Source organism: Lissotriton vulgaris, chromosome 1_1 (assembly GCF_964263255.1).
Source record: "Lissotriton vulgaris chromosome 1_1, aLisVul1.2, whole genome shotgun sequence".
In the NCBI taxonomy this organism is placed as follows: domain Eukaryota; kingdom Metazoa; phylum Chordata; class Amphibia; order Caudata; family Salamandridae; genus Lissotriton; species Lissotriton vulgaris.
The window spans coordinates 790,680,448-790,703,329 of NC_141685.1; the positions used below are offsets into that span (position 1 = coordinate 790,680,448).

Genomic DNA, 22,882 nt, shown 5'->3' on the forward strand with positions numbered 1-22,882 from the left:
AGCCAAACCCCTGTCTTTCTTTTATATGCAGGAGGGCCATGAGGATGTTAGATGGAGTTGGATGAGGCCAACTAGGAAAGGCTTGGGTAGAGGTGGTACATACCAGAATCCACAACAATGGGGAATGCCTGCAGAGGAAGGATGGAACTTAGTCAATAGGAGGAGGGGGCACCAGTGGAAGGGGGATTCACATTTCAATGGAGAAGGGTGGGGCCCACAGCTCAATTACCCTTTATTTCCTTGTTATAACCGATTTAGTGGGTTGGAAGAAGTGGACTGACCATCACCCAAGTGCATTGAAGATGGCGGGGGTTGTGGGGTTCTTTCCACTGTAGATAGTGGTTCTATTGTTCCTACTATGGAGGAAGTACCGGACCAGGGTAGCACTATTCCAGACCCCTTGTTAGGGGATGTTGACACTCAGGCCGCCATGGATACACCTATGCTGTCCCCTTCCCTTGTTAAAATCCTGTCCTGGAACATAGCCGGCCTAAAGAAAAATCTGCCTGACCCGGAATGGAGCAATTTTGTAGATGATTTCCATATTTGCATGTTCCAGGAAACCTGGTGTGTAGAGCCACAACACAAACAGGGCTATTCTACGTTTTTTGTCCCTGCAACACAGTTTGGGAGGGGGCGCCCATCGGGAGGATTACTTATTTGGATCAGGATTGATTTGAATTGTAAAATTATTGTGAATTATGTCCCCTGTAATGATATTCTACATATAACTGTTAAAAGGCAGTCTGCCAGGAATGCTTTTGAACTTTTTTGTATTTATGCCAGGGGGCTCCCAGGGGGCCAATTGTCTCCAACACTGGAATTGCTAGACAACACGCTTTCTGCCCTCCCTTCTAAATCCTCAGTATTAGTGGGAGGCGATTTTAATTGTACATTTGAGCCTCTTGATGAGGATGAATTTTTTGGATGTTATAATAAGCCAGGAAATCAGTTAATTCCATCCTTATCTCTGGCCCCAATTCAGAAATGGTCGGCTCGATCCATACAGTTGAATGCTCTGGTGTCTGCACATGACCTATGTGCCTTAAATGGCCGCACCACATCCGATCGTATGGGCGCTATGACCTTCAATCGATTAGGTTCCCCGTCACGGATTGACTACATCCTTTTGGATGTAGGGTCATGGGTTAACCTGGTTGATATGGAGGTCAGCCAGAGGATTGATAGCGACCATAATCCCCTTTGCATGGGTATGTTCTGGGGAGACAACAGTGGTGAGGAGGTTCACAATGAGCTGATTACCAAAGAACTAGTCCCCTCTAACTGTAATCGCAGGATTAAATGGAATGTGGTTAGGTGTAATGAGGGGACACTTGAGAATATTAGGGTTCTGGTTTTGGCTGCCTCATCTACCCTGGCCCCAGTGAACCAAATTGCACTCCAGCTTCAGGGGTCGGTGCTGGCAACTAAGTATAAAGACTTAATAGGGGAGATCAGTATGTTTTTCTCAAAAAAAACAGAGGGTTGTCATTTGCTTAATTGCACGCAAAAAAAGGGGAACCCTTGGTACACTGCCTCCTGTAGAGAGAAAAGGAAAGCAATTTCACTAGCTATTAAAAATAAGGACGCCCCAGCTGCTAGATTAGCTAGAAATGAGTACCGCACTAGTATTATGAAAGCCAAAAAAGATTGGGAAGAGGAACATTGGCAGGCTCTAAAGGAAGCGGCTCATGGGAAAAATGCCACTGCATTTTGGAAATTGATCAACGTCATGGATAGACGAGGCGCTGAGCCCATACCAAACCATATTACTGAGTCCCAATGGTATTCCCACTTCTCAAATTTATATGGCGTGGGCTCCTTAGAAGCTGCGCCAGTATCCCCTATACTAGGTACTGATTGTACGGTCCATGGGAATGATGGCTCTTCTGATGTACTGTTCTCGCCCCGTGAGGTACAAGAGGCAATCCTTAAAATAAAACCGGGTAAGGCACCTGGCCCGGATGGAATACCGGGTGATTTATTGATGTCTAACCCACTGGTTTGGGCTGATTTTATTGTAAATGTTTTGAACCTTATTCATTTAGGCCACCAGGTACCGGACTCATGGAAGGGTGCTGAAGTTGTTACCGTTTTTAAAAAGGGTGAGAGAGAGGACCCTGCCAACTACAGACCAATTAGCCTAATTGACGTTATTCAAAAAGTAGTTGGCAGGGTAATTGTAAATAGGATTGAGGGTTGGCTTATGGAAGGAAACATTCTGTCCCACTTTCAGGCCGGATTCAGAAACAATGTTGGGGCCATTGACCAAGTCTTCAGATTCTGTGCAGTTTTCTGGAAAACAGTGTCAATAGCCAGAGGGAGCCTCTACCTGGCTTTTATTGACCTCAAAACGGCTTTTGATGTAATACCCCGTGTTAAACTTTGGAATGTCCTACTGGATATGGGTTTCCCATCTTACCTGTTAAATCTTATCATCAAACTTCATGAGGGTACATATGCAAAGATACGCTGGGGGGTGCAGGGGCAACTCACTAAGAGTATACCTGTCAACAGAGGGGTGCGGCAGGGGTGTGTGATGGCCCCTACTTTATTTTCCCTCTTTATAAATGGGGTTGTGAAACATCTGCAAGATACACCGGCCGATGCCCCCATTGTGGCGGGGGAGAAAACACCATCCCTCCTCTTCGCCGACGACACCCTCCTTTTATCAAAAACCCCCACAGGTCTCCAAACCCTTCTTGATCAGTTTAGTGTTTTTTGTCAGGAACGGGGACTCACAATAAACACGACCAAAACTAAACTAATGGTCATGACCGCTAAGAAGAAATATAGGAATATCAACGTGACCTTGAATGGATCTCCTTTAGAGGTGGTCGATGAGTTTGACTATCTTGGTGTTAGGATTAATAACCATTTGAAGTGGGAACCCCATATATGTAAAATGATTTTAAATCTTAAAAGGGTCTCCGGCACTATTTTAAAAAACCAACGCCTCTCTATAAGTAGGCCAGTTGCCCCTGCCTTATCAGTCTACGAGGGGAAAGCAATTGCCTCAGCTGTTTATGGCTCGGAACTGTGGGGTAATGAGAATACCAACGACCTTGTCCGATCAGAGAACAAGTTTATGAGGGACTTGGTGTCGCTTCCATCCTCTACCCCACTTAAACCTTTATTCTTAGACCTGGGAAGAAAGTCTATTCGGGATATCCTCCAACTCCGTCCCCTCTTATATTGGGTTCGTCTGAGGAGGACCCCCGAACTAGCTAATTATGCCCTTGTGCTAGATGAAATACTAAAATTAAACACCTCAGGCAAAATTAGATGGCTAAATGCATTAAAAAAGCTTGTAGCAAGTGTGGGTTTAAGCGACGCTTGGGTATCCCAATCACCTCCACCAAAACAAGTGGTGAAAAAATTATATTGGGATTGGATAGAGACCAAGGCGCTACAGAACCCAAACTGGGGTCATTTGACCGAGACCTTTTTGACCCATAAATGCACCCTAAAACTGGAATTGTTTTTGGACTTCATTCAGGTTCCTCGGGAAAGGACTTTATACCTTAAACTTAGACATGGAACACTGCCCCTCAAATCTTTTACATCTAGATGGAACAATAGGAGGGAAGATGATACAATGTGTCCAGGGTGTACTAACCCCGAGGAATCATTGGGCCACTTTTTCTTTGCCTGTAAGGCATATATCTTACCTAGGAAGAAATGGTTAAAACCAGTACTAAAGATTGTTGGTGTTAGAGATTACAAATCAGCTTTGCGTATTCTTATCTCCGACACTTCTTCTATGGTTACTATTTGTGGGGTTGCAAAGTTCTTATCATGTGCCTGGATCATTAGGACTAAGATTTTAAAAAATGCTCATCAAGTCAATTTTTCCACATAACTCTTAGATGTCTTTTTTAAAATAATGAACTGTTTTTGTAATTATGTATGTAATGAACTGTTTTTTTATAATTATGTATGTATTTCATGTTTGTACTTTTTATGATACATGTGTCGAATAAAAGTATAATGACTTGACTTGAAATTAACACATTCTTGTCCTGAGCCGTTATCAGAAAGTCATTGAGGTAGACAATCAGTCTGATTCCTTTAGCTATGAGAAAAGCTACAATAGGTTTGAGAGTCTTGGGGAAACACCAAGGAGCTGAAGAAAGGCCGAAAGGAAGGGTTTTGAAGCAGAAGAAGGAAATTTGCCATTGGAATTGAAAAGATTTTCTGTGAGAAGGATGTATCAGAACTGAGAGGTAAGTGTCTTCTAGATCCCATCTGACTAAGCAATCGTCCTGAAGTAAGATATCTCTGAGATGGAGAAAGAATATCCATCTTGAAATGATGGTACACAACAAAATTGTTGAAAACGTTTAGACAAGGCAAAACCTTTTGTTTTTCTTCGACACCAGAAATATGGTGCTGAGAAAACCTGAGGGAATTGAGAACTGTTTGTTCGATCACCTGTTTGTCTAGAAGAGAATGGATTTTGTCTTGAATTAAAAGAGATTGGTCCTGAGAGAAAGAAGAGGACGAGGAAGATGCAACTGCAGTTGAGGTTGATAGAATTCTATTTGATAACTTTGAATGGTTTGAATTTTCTTAGGGATCTATAGTGAGAGAAAACCATGCATTTAAACAAAAACCTAATCTGCTTGAAAAGTCTTATCTGAGAAGTGCTCTCCTTTGTTCCATTATCCCCTGGAATGGAACCCTCTGGATCGATGGTGATAGAACTGAGGTTTGTTTGGATTGACCCCATGTGGAATAGCGGTTGGCAAAGCGACCTCTACCTTTGCCAGCCCTGGCAAACACCAGAGAAAAAATAGCTTTTGGAGAGAAAGCTGAGCCTTATCCATTGTAGCGAAAGTGGAGACATACATTCCAAGTTCCTTAATAAAGAATATCTTAATGAAAGGCCATTAGCCAAAAGACCTTCTTCTTTAGTGGCCAAACTACTAAGTTTGGGATCTGTTTTGAGTAATAGGCTTTTCCTCCTTTCTTGGGAAATATTGGTGTTGGCATTGCCCAAAATACATATAGCCCATTAGGCCCAATTAGATAAGGTGTCACAATCCACCTGCATGCCTTCCACCTTTCCCTTTTCGGCTAAATCCAAAATTTTGGTCAGAGGTCCAACCAAATCTAAAATCCGATCTTGACAGATGGATCAGGCTCTGTCGACACCTTTCTTTGGGTCTTTTCCATACTTCATAAAAAACATTAACATATTAGGATCAGTAACAAGAGTGGAAATAATATTGTTGGGAAGGGAAGGGCGGGGATGTTTAGATTTAAACGTATTACAAGAGGCTTTATCTAGAACATGGCGAAGGTTAAAGAACACATAATCAGCCACATGCTGTGAAGGGAACCACTCAGTAGAGTTGGGGTGTTCAATAAGGAAGGGGGTCAAACATGAGTTACCAAATATGGTCTACTAAATCATAAGACACTGGGTGAGAAACACCACCATCAGTTGGAGAATTTTTCCACCTTTTCTACAGGGGCTCATATTTTGTAGGATCTAAAGATCCATCAAAATAATTAGTATCAAGCATGACATCATCATCATCATTAGGGTCTTTAAGATGGGTAATATGTAGGGGAGAAGAAGGGAGCCCCGAAAAAGAAACCTCTTGGGTGGGAGGGCCAGTGCTCAGAGAAACTCCTTTATTGGCGATACCAGAGGTGGCTGCATGTTTCTTGCCCTTTTTAGAGGGACCTTCAGAGGGGGAAGAGGGCATTTTAGTAAGGGACGCCTCTAAATTCTTTGACACATCCAGCACAGAAACTACTATAGCCTGCTGAACAGAATCCCTGACAAAGGATTTTAAATTGTCTTCAAGCACCTGAGTGTCTTCTTCTTCAGAAATATTGAGAACGTTATTTAATTATTCATAAACTGTGAAAATATGTAGCAAAAACACCCCAGAAAAAACAACTTAATTACCTAAGCTGTAAGGTTATTCTAAATGGGAAGAAAATGGTTGACAAAGAAAAAAAGAGCATAGAGGAGCAGCTCCAGGAGAAGGGGTGTGTTAAGGAGAGTTGCCCAGCAAGGAGGAGTGTCAGGGGAAGGAGAACAGCCAAAGAGGATGTTACAGCGTAGCCGTGAAAGAAGTCTCTTCACAATCTTGATAGCACTACTGGAGGCCGGCAACAGCGCCGGATTTAGACTTGATAAGGCCCTAAGCTATTTGAAATATGGGGCCCTTTAAAAGTCCAGATATTCTATGTGACTATGTCAGTGACAAATATGATTTTCAGATACATAGAGGGTTAAACTGAAATACAATTAAGAAGTATATTGATAGTGAAATAATAAATCTTTGACTTAAAATCATTTTCATTCATAACAAACTTAAAACTGCAAACTCTGGTAAAAAGAAACAAAAGTTCTTTTAAAAGGCACAATTTACGAAGGCTTATTATCTAATCTCTTGAAACATGTTATAAGGATTAAGGAATTATATTAAACTAAAATATTTTCTTTCTTGCCTTTGCCAGAGCAAAGTCACTGATGACATCATCAAATGATAAACTGCGTAGTTTGTCGCTTTCTATGCACATGAGACTGAGGGAACATAATTTATCTTGAGTCATTGTTGTTCTAAATTCATTTTTTATCCTCTTCAGCTGAGAAAAAGATCTTTCTCCAGAGCAATTTGCAACCATCAAACTAAGAAACAATCTCAAAAATTGCTTCTACATTAGGGAATGCTGATTGGACACGATCGTTAAATATTACCCTATACAGATCCTGATGTGTCAGACTATCTTGTTCCACTGAACCATGGGCTTGACTATGTCTAACATATTGATGAAAATGCTTGACTTCTCCTACAAGATTCATGTCCACATTTTCAGGATACGTTTGGCATAAAGCACTAACTCCTTCATGAATCTCTTCTTCTGTAGCTTCTAGTTTTGTTCAGAATTAAAACTTTTTTGCAGCATCATTGTATACTGAGGCCCTTTGTGCCAGAATTGACTCTAATGCATCCATCACAGGTATAAATGTTTTGATTCTGAACTTGTCTCTTGGCTCAAGGTTCTCTAAAGCATCATCTTCATCATCATTGATATGCCTTCTTCTATATCTTCTTTTCTTGTAATCAACATCAGGCAATTTTTTCTTTGCTTCTTCTTCAAAATGATCGAAAAGATCCCTGGAACCTTTAACAAAATCTGAAAGTGAAGAATACAATTTCCTACATACATCTAGACTAATTTGGGGGTCTTACAGTGATTGACTAGACTTGTGAAATTCATCCAGCAAGTAACTCCACAAATATAACAATACCATAAATTCAAACTCCTCTATTTTATTCAAAATGTTTATGACTTGATTTCTTGTTTCGCCTTTCTCTGTAGTATCAATATGCAGCTGATGCAATGCAGAAATTATTCCATCATAACTATCAAGTATTGCACTTGTGGCCATTGAATGTGCTTCCCATCTAGTCTTTGACAAAGACTTTGGAACTTTTGAATCATCTTTGAAGAATGACAACAGTACTGCCCATCTATGTGTAGATGATGAAAAGAAATTATATATTTCTTGAACAATTCCAAAAAAGTTTACTGCATCTAAACAACAGTCAACTGCTGCTCTACCAACAAGATTCTGGGAATGACCAGCACATGGAATATACATAGCATACTTGTTAATCTTCAATATTATTTCTTGCATGCCCTTGTATTTGCCAGACATATTGGCAGCATTATCATATGACTGGCCTCGACACTTACTAAAATCTATTTTGCACTCATTTTTAAGGTAGTTGTGCACCATCTTAGCCATGCTTTCCACTGTGTGGCTACCCATCTCTGGGAAAGTAGAAAACGTTCAATAGGGAGCCCATCACCTGGTGAAACATACCTCACAATAACAGTGAGCTGATCAATATGGGACCGGTCTGGAGTGGAATCTACAGATAAACTGAAGTACCCTGCAGTTCTTAAATCATCCAAGATTGAGTCTCTTACTTTATGTGCCATAATTTGGATAAATTCATCACATATTGTTTTAGAAAGATAAGATGTGACACCTGATCCTTTATTCCCAAATGTTTTATATTGCTTGCTAGAAAAGGATCAAATGTTGCTATAAGTTTGAGTAATCCAAGGAAATTGCCATTGTGAGGAGAACCAAATGTTTCCTTGTCTCCTCTGAAAGGTAAACCACGCTCTGCCATAGTAATTATGACTGCCACAACTCGTTCAACAACATTTTTCCAGTACTGCCGTTTATTATTTATTTGTTCTACTAGTTGGCAGTCAATTGCTGAGCCACGTTTTCTTGAAAGATGTTACCGAAGCTGTTCTATCGTCTACAGAGTTTTCATGATGACTTTGAACTAAATAGGTGTTGCGCCAATCACAAAATCCATTGGATAATAATGGTGTAGAAGAATTTGGGGGCCCCCAAGAAAGTGGGGGCCCCAAGGTATAGCTTGTGTAGCTTATAAGTAAATCCTGCGCTGGCTGGCAAAGGTGACGCACGTTTGAGGCAAACAGAAGCTCTAAGGTAGAAACGGCAAGCACGCTGGAAGAAACAGCACATTGAAAGTGAGCGTGCGCGAGAGAGAAGTGGAAAGCAAAAAACAACAATCTATGAAATATTAAAGCAAATTCACCTTAATAGAGCAAAAGGTTATGCAAATACTACCAATGTGAAGTGAGAATAATGTGAAAAGAATATTTTCTTAACTGCGAGTAGCATGAAAAGAGAAATTGTGCTCTCAGTCAAGATAAATGTTAGGTTACTCAACATACTATTGGTGCTTCTATTGTGATGTCATCGCTTGTAGTTTTTTATCCAGGTATTCTTGGTGATGTATTTGTGTTTTTACTTGGCTGCTATTTAATAAAAAGCAATAAAAGACAGCATAATATGAGCCTCCGGTCTTGTAATAAAATGACATTCAGAATTTGCAGTTCAGGAATTTATTTATTTTTGTATGATTAATGGTGTATATTAAATGCATAAAAGCAACTGCATAAAAGCAACTGAAAATACTTAAATATGCAAATTATACCAGACCCAAAGTTCCCCCTCTGCATAAGTGGTGTTACAAGCCTTAAAACATCCTTGCATTGTGGTGTGCAACAAGTTTACAAATAAGATTCCAACACATGAAATAATGGTGAACTAGCTTTAGTTAATTGCATCCAATGAACAAATTGTTCACCCACAATTTATTTATGGCAGTTGAGTTTTTTACCCATAACATATCTTGTTAATACTACCGGTCTTCTGTACAGAATTGTATATAGATTTACACATGTTCTCGCTATGCACCAGTTTCAGGGGCACACATCTCCATTAATGTTGGAGAACCACTGTTCCAGCTATGTAACTTTCGCCTATGTTTTCTGACTAATTTATATGATTGGCCACCATCTGAATTTATTTTATGATATTGTCTTGCATTCGATTCTCATTTTATTTTCACCATTGATCCTGCCGAGGGCCCACCTTGATGATTTTTCATAATCAGAATCCTTCCGTTTCTTCTCAACCATTCAGGCTCTGCAAATAGAAAATATCACACAAACATCTATGCTATTCATTCTACTTGCTCTCTTGTACTTCACCTTTTTCCATTAATGGGTGTATTGTTTGCCTATCAAAGTGCTCCAGCGCTCTTCTCATAAGTGCGGCAATGGCCATCAGGTGGCAAAAGGTGTTGTCGAGTTTAGGGTTAAGATCGGAATGGAGTGTGTTGCATGACGCCACTTAAAAATGATTAAAGGCGTTAAAATTATCGCCTGTTTAGCGGCAGAAAACTACAGCTAAAGCGGCGATAATGGGCTTCATAATATACCCTGGGGAATTCCAATGGAAGCCCATGTTCACACCAGAACATGGGCTTCTATTGGAATTCACAAGGCCATATTATCAAGCCCATTATTGGCACTTTAGCTGCTGTTTTCTGCAGTTAAACCGGCTATAATTTTTTAACACCCTTCTGGATAATATACCCCTGAGTTCCTAGCTAATTTAGCCAATGTGTGTGGTTGTACAGTTGAGTCCTATTTTATAAATATAAGATGAATGCTTCTTGCAGACATAGGGAGTATAAACAACAGCTCTGCCAGCAACATTTAAGTGGCTAGGCGCAAAAGACAGCTGAAGTAATGAATGGCCAGTGCGTCATGTGCTCCATGTTTATGTGTTCGCCTTTGATGGAATCTGCATGAGGATTTCTCCTTGTTCTTTAGCACACTGTCGTGTGGAGTATTTGGGTGCATGGTGGAGGAGGGAGATAAAAGGGGGTAGGTGGGTGCATGACGGGTGCATGACACAGAAGGATTAATGCATTGACAAATGTAAATGGTTGTGATGCTGAGACTTTGCACAAATAAATCAAAAGGCTATCACTCATCTATGTGGATCATAATCAAAAAACCTAATTAAATAGTAAGATACATATCTGGTGATGCACACTAACTACTTTGGTGTACATTTTCAAAATGACTTCACAAGTTAAACTTGGTGGTAAGGAACAGTAATTAAAAACATAATGGCCCCCACACACCATGGGAGACAATTCATTAGTTTTACTACTTCCAAGAACAAACTCCAGCTTTGGGAATTTGCCGTAGTGTTTGACGGAGCCGTCAGTCAAACCTTTATAACATTGACAGGAATCCCTGTGATGGCGGTTCTTGCCAATGTTTAGAGTTGTCCACAGGGCTGGCTGACAACCCTAGATGTGGTGAACGGAGTGCACTCACTTTGGCGGGGGTAAAGCATCCTGCATACAGACTGACATACCGCCACCCGCCAAATTCTAAATAAGCCCCCAAGTCATAGTGATCAACGTAAAAGAACGACTTGTTTTGTCCGTTGTTATAATCAAATTCTGCACAATTGTCTAAGAGCATTTATTTATTTCCTAAGCTTTTCTACAAAATACGGGCAACGACACTTAGATGTCAATAAGAGCTAACAAAAGTAAATAAATAACTTCAGAGCAACTCCATTCTAGTATAAATGCTGTGTTTCCTAGGAATAGACGCCCACCCCTTTCGACTTAAATGTGAAACTCAGCATTGTACTTTCCAGAACAATCAACTTTGCATTGACAAAATCAGTTTGCATACAACACCCCGAATGTATGAATGAATATATTGCATTACACAGATCTGCAAACTGATTCACCCTAAAATGCTTTTTGTTGCATGTGCAATAGTACTAGGAATTTGTCCTTTTTCTATTTTTTAGGCTGAGCTCTGAGCCAGCGTGCAACGCTGCTCTGGGGTTGATCTGTGGTAATGAATACGGGAGAGAAGCCCTGCCCATCTTTTAATTGGCTTGTGTCTTTGTCATACCCAAATGCTACCTTCCGATTGGTTTATAGGCTTGTTAGTCCCTCCTTAAGATGGCCATGTCTTCATTTGTATCCTTCCATGGCTACTGGCCTCTTTACTTCAAGTGTTGTATGGTATGTGTTATTTATATAGTGAGCACTATTTTCTTTAATAAGGTTCTGTGCCGTCTCCTTCCCTCCCGCAGTCCATGCCTTCACGTCCCCGCACTACCGTTGTTAGTGCCTTCTTGCCCCTTTGTCCCCCACTCACCCGCACTTGCGTTCGCATTGCAACAGGTCTCACGTAAATGCGAGTCCTTTTGCATTGCAAATGCTTTATTTTTTAGGGTAAGGTGGTTGGTGTTAGTGTTCATGGTCAAAGGTGTGTGTTGCGCAGTTGTCCTAGGAACCACAAAGCTATGCATCCTTTCAGGGTGCAGCATGTGTATGCATTCTGAAGCATGTTTTTTGCCAGACAAACACAAGGGACATCCTGGGAGGTAGTATTGCATTTTGTTGCTGAGGTATTTTGGTTGGCTTTCCTTGGTTGGATTATTGTAAGAGGATGAGAATCTTAAAGTAGATTTGTGCACTTACAGGAGGTCGCAATGGTGATTTTAGGGTCAATGAGATTTAGTCTCAAGGTTTTTTAGCACCCAAGAGCCTTGCAGCTGCATTGAGTACTACCTGGTATCAAAAGATTTTTGGCCGACAAGATAAAGTGTGTTATTATTACGGGTTGCCCAGACTTGTTAGGTTTTGTTATCTTGATTTGTACAGCACACTATTCACGTGAGAGGGTATCCAGGCGCTTGGGCAGGTGTATAGATGTGAGGTGCCCGAAGGGCTTTTATGATTAGCTTTTTGCAAAACTCTAGAAGTAAGGAGGAGGCTCTGATATGTTGAGGGAGCTCGTTTCATGTCTTGTCATGTCATGTCTTGGGTACAATGAGGAGAATGAGCGAACTTGTCCTAATGGGTTACAAGGTCGAGCTAATCAAAGTCTATCTGGTGTCTGAGCCTGGTGTCACATGTTGTTTTGATTTTGTGGTATCCATACACCTCCAAAGACCGTTGTTGTACTACACAGGATGTTAGTTCCTATACCAAAATGCAGAATGCTAGGTCCCATACAGATGTTAGTCCTGGTTCATGGGCACATGCTATCTTTTGTTCGTCCTTTCCTTTTCTGCTCTGCTTGATGGAGTGGTTTAGCCAGTAGATTACGTACAGTGTGGCTCTTTGGTTGTACTCAGCTCTTGCTATTCTTCTTTGAGGTTTATTGCTTGGTTTGGTGGATGTGAAGGCTTTTGTGAGTCCACTTCTTGGGTGATGCTGTTCATGAGATGGTCAGGTATTCTGTGTTTCCTTGCAAGATTCGAATTATGCAATGGTTTGTGTCAGTATGTCCGTGAAACCTTTGCAGTTTCCTAATATAGTCATGGCAGTTGGGCCATTATTTTGAGGTAGGGGTGTCTTTCTCCATGTTTGTCTCTTTTCACCCATCCCTTTCCCAGCAGGTGCTTCCCGACCCGCTGCGTTGTGAATGAGTGAGGTGTGTGGTCCATTGTAGCACAGTTTCTTTGGTTTGCTTCTCTGAGCCATTGTTTATTTGTGCATTCCAGTCCTTGTTTTCTAGATATTTTTTGTTAAAAATGGCCAGTGCACTGGCTTAGTTCAGCCCTGCCAATTCATTGCACAACTTTCAGGCTTAAAGGGTTCTCCTTGGCTCCCCTGCATCAGTCTAGCAAGAACAGGCCTTAATAATCTGATTCCATTCCGCTAATCAGGCCCAGTGGTTGCAATCAAGATACGTCTCTAAAGAGACCTAATCAAGCAAAATGGATTAACAACTGGAGAAGTGTTTTGGGCAGGTATATGGATGGTATTAGGAACCCCAAAGCCTGTGTTGCACAAATTGGCATGATTTTTTATTGCAAAAACTACACTTCGAAGATAGCAAGGCGCATTTGGCTTTGCCACTCACAATTTCAACATTGCAATTCCTTGAGTTTTGGAAACAAGAAGGGTAGTAAAAGGGTGCCCCACCCCTTCTGTGTGATGTCCCTGAAAATATAGCCACAGTTTGCGACAGCTACTAAAGATTGCCGTTTTCTGAGAGTAGTCTTTATCCATTTGCAAAGTGGTAGCTATTGTGAAGGACAGCCTCCACTCCATGGTCCCACGCAATGTACTTTTTGCAATATCCCCATTATATTTGTTATTGAAACCACGATAATTTTATAGGACAGTAGTGCAAACCCCGTACCTTTATGGGACAGGGACTGCAATGACTGGACTTTGTTGGCCATCCTTTCTATGCACAGTCGTTCACAGTGATTCACAGAGGGAATCGTTCTAAGATGTAAATGGGACAGGATTTCTCCCAAATCTTTCTAAATGACCACCATGTACTTTGCCAGATTAGTACAGCCGATCAACACAGTGATATAATAAAGACTGTGTCACAGAATTCCTTATGGGAGAATAAACATCATAAAACAGGAAAAAATTAAAGGAAATGGGTTGTGTCAAAAAACGAAGTTAGAACAACTCAGTTATAAACAGTTATGGCCAAAATACAATCAACAGTTGGGCCACAAAGCATAGTGAGAGCACCATTGCATCAGTATACAATAGTTATATGAAACAATTCTGAGTCAAGGTGCTATACTCAACGGCATTTCAATCACTCAAGTGATAGTGAGATCATCATCAGGACAAGGGCATGTTGCCTGAGAGAGATGCCTACTGAAATGATTAATAAAGAGAAAAGGAAGAAGGAGGGAACTGGGAAAGGAGGGATAAGGGAGGGAAAAATACAGAAGAGAATAGGTTGCTAAAGATGATGAGGCTTTTGTAAATGGTCACCCGTTCTTCAGAAGACAAAGCAACAATTTGTAGCACTAGCCATTGAGAGATGGTACAGTGAAGTCAGGAGTAAATGGTGGTTTGCACTGTTGTTGGGTGGTCCTCATGGGTAAATATTATGAAGAAGATGGAGTGGGTGGGTTTGGCAAGTTAGTGTGCCAAGCACCGATCTAGCCTAGAAATCAAGCATAATTTTTGAGTCAAGAGAGACTTGTAGGGTTTTGAGCTCGGAGTTTATTGTGGTTGAATTGTTGCCATCAAGGCATAGGTGCAGTTCCTGTGACTCTCACCACAGAATTTGGTAGGAATTTGAAAGAAGCAGGGTGGGAGAGGGAAGAACTCCTGCTATCAAAGAGAGGCAACAGATCAGTGTCTTGTGGTCAATTTGTGTTGAATGCAAGTAAGTAAGTATTGGACTTATAAAGCGCGAAGGGTGTCAAATTGCTAATGCAACTAAGAGGAGGCAGCTGACTAGACAACAAGCTCATACTGAATTATGTGAGAAAAGCCAGGTTTTTAAGCTCCTACGGAAGATGGAGTGAGAAGATTGACCAGAAAGCTCTTCCGGGAGGAAGTTTCACAGCCTTGCCGCAGTCAGCGAGAACGCTCTACCTACCCACCTAGATTTTCTAAACTTGGGAAGTGCTAACAGGTTTTTATTAGAGGAACGAAGAGGTCTGCTAGGGACATATCGCTGAAACATCGACTTAATGCCCTCAGGACCTAAGCCATAGTAGGCCTTATGAGTCAAGCAGAGGGACTTGAATAAGATCCTTTCATCAAGAGGCAACAAGTGCAGTGACCTGATTGCGGCTGTGACAAGATGAAATTTAGGAAGATTCATCACCAGTCTAGCCGCAGCCCTCTGCACCAACTACAGACGTTGCTCCAGACCCTTGTTAATACCCAAATATAGGGCATTACAATAGTCCAGTCTGGACGTTACCAGTGCTACCACAGGCTGCTTGTGTGCTGCAAAGGAAAGAAAGAGGGCAATGTTTCGAAGGACCCTAATAACGCCAAAACAGGTGGAGATGGTCCTACTAACCTGGCACTCCATGGAAAGAGAATTGTCAAGAATGACACCTAGATTCCTTCCATGAGAAACCGGACAGGGTCAGGCACATACGCTGGCAGGCCACCAGTCAGTAAACAAGATGCCCTGATTACCACCGAAGATCAGTACCTCTGTCTTGTTTAATTTCATGTAATTTTCCACCATCCAGGAGGAAACGGTCTGCATGCAGACCTTGAAGTTAAGGGCAGAATCCCTGATGTTATGGGATATGGAGACCATAATTTGGGTGTCGTCCGCATAGGACAGCACCTCAAGCCCAAATGATCTAACAACCTTTGCCAGTGGTCCAACATATATGTTAAAAAGTGTTGGCCTCAGGGAAGAGCCCTAAGGCACACCACAAGACAAGGATTTAGAAGCTGAGTAGAAAGGGCCAAATTTCTTGGTTTGGGCCCTATCACTCAGAAAAGAAGAAAGAAGCCTCAAAGCCGAGCCTCCGATCCCTATCTCCCTGAGGGGTTGAACCATTGTTTGGGGAGACAGGGTATCAAACGTAGGGGTGAGGTCAAGGAGAAAGAGCGAAGTTGTATGCCCTTCATCCACTTTAGTACGGATGTTATTGAAGACGGTGGTGAGTGCTGTTTCCGTACTGTGATGGCTTCTAAATCCGTGCTGAAAAGCATCAAGCAAAGAATGATCCTTAAGATAAGTACTAAGATGGACGTTTAGATGAGTCTCCAGCATCTTAGCAGGGACCGGCAGTAGAGAGATCGGTCGATAGTTTTTCAGTTCTCCCGGGTCCAAAGAAGGCTTTTTTAGCAATGGGTTCACTAAAGCCGTCTTCCATAAGGTGGGATACAATCCTTCAGAAATGGCCATATTGAGAGCAGCCGTAAGGTGTGGAAGAATGACTTTGCTGGTGATTTTTAACAACTTAAGGGGACAGGGATCCAAGGGAGAGCCTGATTTGACTAAATCTAGGAGGCGATCAGCCTCCTCTGGCTTCAAACTAGGAAACATGAGAAGCCTAGAAGAATCTTCCAACGGAAAGGCATCGCTAGAATGGAGGGCGATGTGAACAGAGGAGCCAACCCTTGGTTTGGAGGTTTCCAACAGCGAATAGATGTCTGTGATCTTTGATAAGAAAAAATCTGATAATTTATTGCAGAACTCTTGAGAGAATTCAGTGGGGTCTGCCACATTAGAAGAGATGAGTGAGTTAATTATTTGAAACAGATCCCTAGAAGATTTCATTGACCCTGTGATCTTTGAATAGTATTTTCCTTTTACCTCCGTGATGGCTGCCTTATAATCCTCAAGGCCCTGTTTATGCAATTTCCTGGCTTTCCATAAACCAGGGGGAAGAGGGTTTTTTTCTTGTTGAATAATGGCTGCCGATAGGGGCAAGGGTGTCCATTGCTGCTAACAAGTGTTGTGAGAACTATGCAACTACAAGATTAACATCCAGAGACCTAGCAAGTTTAAAGTCTTTGAAAAAGTTCAAAAATGAATGTTTGCTAATGAGGCCCAGATTCCTCTTTTCCTCCACCTTTCTGGAACCAAGAAAAGGCAACCCTGATGTCAACAGACTAAAGTCAAAGGGGAGGGCGAAATGGTCAGACAGGCTAGGGGGATAGGTTCTCCGACCGTGATACGGGGATCATTAGCAAAAAACCCTGTCCAGAATATGCCCCGCACTGTGAGTGGCACTCCTAGCCAGCTGAGAGAATCCACAACTCCTCATAGTATCTACACAATTTTGAGTGTCCTTGTGGTGCGTGTTATCTAAGTGAAAGTTAAAATCTCCCAGAAGGGTGAGATTAGCTCTATCCAAAAATGGTTCTAGGAGGTTACTAAAATCATGGCTGGTTACCGGTAGCATAACACGCCCGAAAATCTCTCAATGGGGTGCAGATTGATTGAGAAATAGAGAGCCTGAAAGGGGTGGGATAGAGTAGCGAGAGTTGAGCTCTGGAAAGCCAGATATTCTCTATGGAGGATGCCAAGACCCCCTCCCCGCCTACCAACCCGGTCTAGTCTAGCAAGGCAATAGCCGGTGGGTATGGCGTCAACAAGGTCGGGACAGGAAGCATCAGTGGCCCATGCCTCAGTGATAAAAACCCATATAGGCTTCCTCAATGAGACAAAGTCCCTAAAGGCTACCTTATTCTTGATCAAGGATCTAACATTGATAAGGTAACCTAAAGCCTAAACCTAAATGCCACACTGAGAACTAGAAATAATTACAGTCATGTCTTGCCTTCCTTTGCCTGTCCAAGATAGTTGTGCTACACTTGGACAAGGGCTGTTTTCATGCCAGGCCTTAGGCGAACGCTTACCTTTAGTAACTCAAGAACCCTATTATTAAAATGAGCCTGAAGTTGGGTAGCAAATTGTCCATCAATGATCTTGGATCTAAAGACAAGGCAGATGGCAATCAAGCCAGATGTTACAGATGCTATACGGCAAATCATTTATGTTCAGTATATATCATTTTTATGTTTTATATGGGACTTGTGCTACTATTTGGCAGCTTCAGACTACTTCACAAATGGGGAAGGAGTTTATCACAAGTTATATCCAAATATAGGGATATACAGTCTCGAAAAGGTAAAGTAGGCTTTCCTTCTGCTTTGAATAAGAAACCAAAATATAGCACGCATGTGGAGGTCTGACTTGAGTCTGAGTTTAGGGGACTGGATGAAGGACATGGATTGGTGTATGAAGGCTGAGAGAGAGGTTTATGAGGGCAGAGGTTGTCCATCTAAGTGGACCAAGATATGGGGAAAGTGAAACACATACAGGGGTAACAGTGTGAACCTATTAGGACTGTAACTCATGGAATTCTGTAACAAGTGGGACCTTGACTCTGACGTTCAAATATGGAGGGGATGATGATATAATGGTCTGTTGCAGTGTTTTTGCTCTGGTGAACAGATGTCTCTGTAAGTCTGTGTCTATGCCTCATATACCCAAATGTCACCAGTCACTGTATGACTTATGTGTTTACAATAAAAAGATGTGTAAACAAATTCATTTTTCAGGCCATTCTGAAACTTTCTAATGTCTGTTTTAAAGGAAGGGGCAGTGAAGTAAAGTGCCAGAGAGTTGAACCTTGCAGACCATTTGATTGTTTAACAGTTTTGGACAACTAGTCATGTTACATAAAAACAGATACTTCAATATGTCATCGTGTGTGATGATGAAGGGCGTTGTGTAACAGGCAGAAGCTTTGGAATACCACCCTTTGCTTGACCACTGCTTGAACAGAAGTCAGTGGAGTTATTTCTGAATGGTGTGACGTAGCTGAATATTTTTATGCCACCTATGAGGTGAGCTGTTCATGTTGGTGTCAGCTTTAGTATGGCCACCTCTTTGGATTAGAGGCCTTCATAGGTATCATTACAGTAGTTGAGGCAGGAGAGGACACTGCAAGGAAGAGGACAATCCAGTTTTGTGAAAACAGTACAGGGGGGTAAGAGGAGCTGTAGACCACATTCTTGGTCCCACTAATTAAGAGGGTTGACGTTTTCCTGAATGGGGCAGTCCAATGGAACGTTAGTGGCTCCCCTGTGCTAAAGAGCATGTTTTTTATTGGTGATCAAATGAGGCAGATGATTTAGTTTCAGTTAGTGTTAGATGTGAATGAGGGCTTCCATATGTATGCAACATTTTCTGTGTCCTCCCATGCATTGTGACTTTGAAGATAAAATCAGTGAGTTTCAGATATTTTGTTTTGGGGATGATGTGTATGATTTTGCTGGAAGACCATCTCTTCCTTACATGACTCTCTCCTACCTGGATGGAAACTTTGTGGTATTTAAGTGCAGGATACGCATGCTTCCATGACAAAAATGTAGTACAAGAAGTGTCACCATCCAAAGATGGCTATCTAAACATACAGGATCAATTCTACAGAAGACTTCCTAACTTTGTAGCATTACAGAGACATAAATTAGAAAAGGTTGCTTGTAGTTGTAATCGAGCAGTGTATTAAAGGGATTCCTTGGCTTCTAAAATGATGATAAAGAATCCACAATATTTGCTGTTCTGCAATCGGTCATCACCTATACATCAATGAGAAGGCAGTTATGCATTTATACTTAAAAAACATTTGGACATATTCTCTTTTCTTTAAAAAAAAAAGTAGCAACATTACATCCCATAAATTCAGGCATATACACATCTTTAGCTAAATTAACTAGTAAGCTGAAGGTATCCTAGAAATGTTTTTGACAAAACAATTAGATATACATTCTGAAGAAAGTGTCTGTTTAGGGAGATCATCAATAAAACAATACCTTTATATGTGTGACACACATTCATACAAAAGGGTATCTTGGTGCTGAATCAAATATGTTTATTTTGTCCCTTGTCGTTGGTACTTGTTTTATGTACTTTGGAAGGATGAAAGGCTCAGTCATGCTTTTAATCAAGGAATGGTGCAGCGTTAGCATTGTTAGAAGCGAAGGATTGTTTGTTAGAAGATGCTGATATGAGTCCAATTTATCTTGCAATGCTGTCCCTATCAGCAATGTTTGCTGCCATCAATTATGCTATACCTTGCAGGAGACTGGTTTAGATGAGCGTGACTGTTGAATGTACCTAATTCAAGCATTCTATCCATTGCTTTTTCAGTTTTTTGCAGTGACTATGGGCCTGATGTAGGTGGCCCATTACCGGTCGGTAAACCCGAAATTCAGTACATTTCAGGCTTACCGACCAGTATTGAGCCATTTCTGATGTAGGGGATGATTCGGTAAATACCGAATCGGTATTTACCGATTCGGTATTTACCGAATCATTATTTACCGATTCGGTATTTACCGAATCGGTAAATTGAATGTTGGAAGCGCTTTTAAGAGTGCTTGTGTGCTGTAAGGATTCGTTATTTACCACCAACTATTAGTTGGTGGTAAATACCAAATACCTTTGAAAATGCAAATTTGTGCATTTTCAACAGTGTCATGTGGCAGACATACATGCCGTTGGGGCATGTATGTGTGCCACATCTGCACACAAGCACTATTTAGGGGTGCAACAGGGTGTCAATGTGACACCCTGCCACCCTTGAATGTTTCCCTATTTTACCCAATCAGTTTTTACTGATTCGGTAATCCACATTTATTCCTATGGGCCGCCAGGCACATAAGAATGAATGGGATTTACCTAATCGGTAAATACCGATTCGGTAAATACCGAATCGTACCGATTCGGTAAATACCGAATCGTACCGATTCGGTAAATACCGAATCGTACCGATTCGGTAAATACCGAATCGTACCGATTCGGTACCGAATTTTTATCTACATAGCATTTACAGATTCTAAACTACTGAATCGGTAAAATTCGGTATTTTAGAATCAGTACATTTTTATTACCTACATCTAGCCCTAAGTGCGGAGGGTATGCCCAGACATTGGTCCCGTGCTCACAGTGCTGTAGACTAAATCTGCACCTCACTGGTGAGGGCCAGCAAGGGTGGAACTGTCTGAGACTTTGTTTATTCCAGTTCAGAAAGGTCATGGACTGGAAGTTAGGGCTAGGCTGTTCCTATTGGGATAGGACAAAGGATGATTTGCGTAAGGTTGGTCCCTGTGTAGAGTGGCACAGTGATCAAGAAAGCAATGGACTGTTATACGGTCTAGATTAATTCAGTCATTGAGAATAAGTCAAGCAATCCCCCACCACTTTTTTGTTTTTGCTGAACCCACGGACACAAAGCCCACTAAAATTCATGTGGTGTGTTCAGCGATCACCATTATCCCCATGTCTATTTAATGTGTAGTTTCAACCGCTATGTGCATTTTATAAATCAAGAGTGGGGATTTTCATAATTTATACTCCACTGTTTTAGTGGCGTGTATCTACAGCGCTACATACTCTTTGAGATCCCAATAAAGCAAAAGATGATTGGATGACTACATGTTGGTTATTTAGCAGAATCTAAGACCGTGTTAAAGAAGAATTGTTATGGATCCTTCCAAAAGGCAGATTACAAAACCCTTATTCTCAAGCAAAGAAAACATTTTGAGTGACTCTTGATTTTAGAGGTCTAGGTAAGAAATGGATATACAGATTACATTTAATCTAGTATTCTTGTGCCAGGACTGTAGCAGAAATATGTGGTAAACCGCATAATTTCTGTATCTTCCACAAATTGCACTGACTACCAGTAGATAACAGGATCACATTTAAGGCAGTAGCACGAATCCAGAAAACTATATAATAGTAGGATCTGATTTTCTAAAACAAATCCTCATAAATTACAAAACAAAAAGACCATTCAGATTACATCTGTTAATTCAGATACATTTGCAAATATCTATTATTGGATGTTTGGCAGTAAATGGATCCACACACTAGACCAAGCTGCCTCTAATGCTAAGAAATGAAGCAATCTTTTAGTGTTTTGAGGTCAAACAAATTAGAACTTGTTCCAATAATTATCTATTAGGAGTAATTAGAGTGGTCTTCTCCAAAGGCTAAGCTCTCGGATACCAGTATGGTTGTAGCACTATATAAAGACCAATTCTTCCAGATGCTGTTGAATGGTGAATTTGCGGACATAATGGTTTTTTCAGACTCCTATACAAGCTATTGAGAAGAGACCATGATAAATAACACACTAGTGAGGGATATATTTATGTTGAGTATATCTTATTTGCTCAGGATTTTACAATGGTACAATAAATATGCATTTATTAAAGCTATTTATTTCCAGGGCCAATGAAACTATGGGGTAGGAAAATGATGCGGCATAAAAGGCAAATTATGTAACCTAATGCAGTACATTTTGTGGCTGTATTGCTTCCTAATTTTGCCATTTATTCACATGTTTAACTGTCTGGGCAAAGGTTTCAGCTCAGTAGGGCCAGTTTAACATCCAAATACAGCAAGATGGCAAGTCAACCTTAGCATAGGATTTCCCACTGCATGGCCGCATGGCTCACCACAATTTTAGTATCTTTTGATCTGTTTGAAGAAGAAACTTTTTTTGCTAAAATCCACAGATTACACAGCAAATGATGGATTATGTGACAAATGCAACAAATTCACAATTGTGGAAAACGCCACTACGGCAGAATGCCATGATTCCAGTGGCTCTTTTTCTATGCACAGATACTTCCAAAAAGTCTAAGGTAAGAGTGTAGATGCTCACCTTCAATCCAATACAATTCCGTCACATGTGAACTGGACTTGACATCTCACCACCCCCTTCTCCCTCCTTCATGGACACCGGTGTGATAAAAACAAGCTCATGGCTCACCTAGCCAATTACAACGCTGCACTGCAGTGTTGTGATTGGTCTGACTGCTGTGGTTCAGCACTCAGATGGGTAATGGGAGCCTGGGCATGTTCTCCTTCCCAGGCTGTAATGCAGCCTGTGTGGAGAACATGCAAACTGTGCATGACTGTTTGTCCGGCCCAGAACCATCAGCCCCTAACTCATCGACTCAAACCTCAGGAGCCCGGCTGAGCACCTCACTTCTTACCCTGAATGTACTTTCTGCTGTTTAAAAGACTGTTTAGCAAAAAATATATTTTTAAGGTATTTCAGGGGGTGCTGGGTGGAGGTCTCATTTGGCTTGCGGTGGTCTGTCATCCACCTTTACCTCAACTAAGATATTTCTGGTTAAATCTTGTTTGCTGCTACAACGCAGGCATTCTCTCTTCTTGGACTAATATACAATTTGGGATG

At 41.3% G+C, this 22,882-nt stretch overlaps 1 protein-coding gene and 1 pseudogene across 2 annotated transcripts in view; one reads left to right on the forward strand and one right to left on the reverse strand.

Annotated features, from left to right (window-relative positions):
* Positions 1-22,882, forward strand: part of ANKRD45 (ankyrin repeat domain 45) — a 360,539-nt gene that overhangs the window by 142,420 nt on the left and 195,237 nt on the right. The gene's annotated exons all lie outside the window — the stretch shown is intronic.
* On the reverse strand, positions 4,760-5,846 carry LOC147747834 (uncharacterized; annotated as a pseudogene).